Source organism: Zophobas morio, unplaced genomic scaffold (assembly GCF_036711695.1).
Source record: "Zophobas morio isolate AGI-343-1 ecotype UQ-CSIRO unplaced genomic scaffold, CSIRO_AGI_Zmor_V1 ptg000030l, whole genome shotgun sequence".
In the NCBI taxonomy this organism is placed as follows: domain Eukaryota; kingdom Metazoa; phylum Arthropoda; class Insecta; order Coleoptera; family Tenebrionidae; genus Zophobas; species Zophobas morio.
This window is the reverse complement of record NW_026972135.1, coordinates 16,755,641-16,759,326: the sequence shown is the minus strand read 5'-3', so window position 1 is coordinate 16,759,326 and position 3,686 is coordinate 16,755,641.

Genomic DNA, 3,686 nt, shown 5'->3' with positions numbered 1-3,686 from the left:
AAAGATTCGACCAGCACTAGCAACATACCCTAATAAAATATCTTGTGCAGTTTGTGCATTTATTCCGTTTAAATTGACCTACAATAATCGTCATATTGCATAAAATAATTCAATTTGAGTCGTTCAGTGATTACTGAGTGGGGCAGCGCGAGTACATTCCTAGCTTGACGGGCTCCCAGGACATGTCACAATGCTGCCGATGGTGTTTTGAGGAAGACCAGTTGTTCGAAGTCTTCATCTCTGGCTTTTTGGATACGGCGTGAGTGTAGTTAGAGATGGCTCGTTTGAAGGGGTCGCGCACTATGACGAATAAATGGAACAATTTGTGCAGTTATTCCTTTTAATTTGTCCTACAATAATCATCACACTGGATAAAATAATTCAGTTTGAGTGGTTCGTTGATTTCTGAGAATAATTTCTAATTTCACTTTGATATTTGGATTTTGCATGATTAATCCAAAGACGCGATCGCCGAACTTCGACAGTGCGACGGAACATTTCGCGACAAATCGGCTCGGGCGCGAATTTCAAAATACGATTTTTAAAACCTCTTCGACCTCCACAAAGGCGTCACTCAATAATAGCTTTAAAGTGATCTGGAGAGATATCATAAAATAAAAACCAATTCCTATGTTAATTCCCTATATCCAGACTTGGATGCGACACCCTGTGTAGAGTGACTCAAAAACATTAATGTATGAGGCAATTTATTTTTGATAAAATCAGGAACGGCTCGCCCCCTGTTTAAATCCTAAATTTAAACAATAATTTTTAAATTTCAACTTCCTCTTTACGCAACCAACAATGAGGTCAAGAAAACGACGAGACGCAGAACGCGGAAACACCGGTATTGCAAGCCCCAGCATTACGAAACGCTGACCCCCGCAACAGCAGCATCGTCAGCTTTACGAAGACGAAACTGGGACACCATATTTTCATATTCAATATTACCTTTAGTTTAGAAACACTCGTACACTGTAAATATGTAGTTTTGTATAAATAAGTTAGGTTGTTTTCAATAAATCAGTATTAAGCTTTATTGGCTTTTACTCACTCCCACAATTCTACCCCAGAATTGTTTTTCTTGAAAAGTTCTGTCTAAATAACTTTAGTTAGACCAATTTTTTTCTTTTGTGATCAAATTTGGGTCCCAAGTAAGTTACCTCAGCCACGGTTGGGAACACTAGATATATCGTCTTTACTCCCAATTTGTGTTTGGAATGGGTGTGACGATAGCAAACAACAACATTTTATTTTAAACTTAAAGAATATTGACACTATACTGTTTCAAATATTCAACAAAGCCTATAACACTAGAAAACGTTGCAGAACTTCAAATTTAAATTATATCCAAAACTAAATACTTGAAACAATATGGTTATAAAATATCAAAGAATATTCATTTACGCGACAATTAGATTATTATTATTCGAACATACAAGAAAGACGTGTGTTACAAATGTTAGTTGATCAGTATTGTAAAAATAGGAAAAAACTTTTAGACACAACAAATACTTAATATTAGAGACAATCTATAGGTTACAAAGAGATGCTACGATTAATATTTTATCCTCGAAAACTTCAGACTTAGCTTAATCCTTAGAGAGGAACTGCATGGCGTATAAGAGGCAGGAATCAGCAACAAAATGGAAGGAAGCACCATTCATAAACTTTTCTCCTTCAGGGTCACTGTGTAATCGGGAATATTATGGATTGACCTCGAAATATGAATATAAATAGAGAAACTAGCAAGATTTTAGTGTGTTTCTATTTGGTAACAATCTCTATTTGGTAAAATTCGGAGGAAGAATACCCATTGTAGACATTTTTATCCAACGAATGAAAAAGCAAAAGTAACATGCTATAAAATGTAACATGCTTCGAAATGTATTTATAAACATGACCAACTTCACTTACATACGGAAAATATGTGTATGGCTCTTCTAATGTATTAAGAAATCATAATTATCAATGGTTAGCGGGAAACTAATTTTAAACACTTCGTTAGAAAATACAAATAATGGTTATTAAAAAAAAAAAATAAAAACAATAAAATGTTATTTAAAATTAAAGCAAAATATCATTTACTGATTATGAATATGAAAAAAATAATAATTAAAAACTGCCTCATATCCTTCGTATTCTAAATACCGTGACATTTCAAAATTATATTATGATAAACAGTAGATTCGAAGCAGTGTCGTGGAATCACGATCCATTGCAAAAAACAAGTATACCGTTCAGTGATGCCCAACCACAAAGTGAATTTTCGAAATAACATCTTCAACAAATACATGACCGCCCGGAGAAATAAGCATCTGTTTATGACTTACTGTAATTAAATGTTTAGTTCAGTACAAAGAAACGTAAAGAACAAATGTTATGAACAGCTGTAACTTGAGCCTTTAGTTGTTTTAGTATTATCTGTTGGTAACAGTGTGGAAATGGAAGATCAAAGCCTGCTTGATTCCTATCCTTAGGCGTTTGTTGTTATGCCTATTACAATTTAAAATACTTGTTTCAATATTCGTATTTAATTAAGGAAAAACGGGCCGAATTTTTCCAAACGTCCTGTGTAACATGTAAATGTATGCAAAACATTCACCTGTTAAACGCGATAACATCTGTACGTAACCGAGGGGTGAGATGGGAGGGTTTGTTTTCGTAAATAATTTCAGTCTACGTTTCCGAATTGTACACGGCCTATCTTTTTATTTATATTTTAGCTGAAAATGCGTCAGATCGATGACAATTAATTAGAGAGACGTCGACATCAGAGAGCGTTTTTGGTATTTACCCAAAGGGTTTGGAGCCGGTTTAGACATACTGCGACTATAAACATATAAACCCCTCCGTCTGTTGAGAAACGTACATACATATTTTCCATTAATATTAAATTACAGCTTGAGCTCTGTTCTATTTCTTATTCTCTCCAATTCATTACGGGAGAACAAAAACGCCGAGTTAAAAGCATATTCTCGAATTATTTACAAATGTGTGCATAACTTGTGCTAATATTTATTTAATACTCTTATTTGTAATAACGAAGCATAAAAGGACCTACGGCTATACAACACACGCCGAGAATATACACACAATTCTTGGCTTGTTTCTGCCGTGTAATTAATTTTCAACCCGCATAAAAAATCACACACACACACATACACATACACGTAGAATAAATGTTGCATGCTCGGTACTTGTTGAGCAAGAGAGATACGCCTCCGAAGTAACAAAGCAGAAAAGACAGTCGACAAAGAACAAGAGGGTAAGAGCAGGAGCTCTCGTGTTAAAGGGCTATACCCAAGTGGACATAGCAGCTATTGTAATGATTGTATTGTGTCTTTCCGTTTACGACCGGCCGACATGCGATATTTAATATTGTATCACTCAACCATTAAATGGTCATTATCATTCAGGTAACTACAAAAATTATTCCTTTTATAGCCACGTACTGTCATTATGGTTTACGATACTCTCTATACCAAAATTACCAAACAACCGTAAAACCAAGAACTACTAAAACGTTGAGATGATAACAAATGCCGAGGGTGCACCCCAAAATGCATTAATTGTATATATTTTCTCTACTATTCTTTGTGCAAAAAAACGCTTACCGTTGTGAACGTGGAAAGAAGTAAAAATATGGAAAAAATACAAAAATAAATTATTTAAACAAACATTGT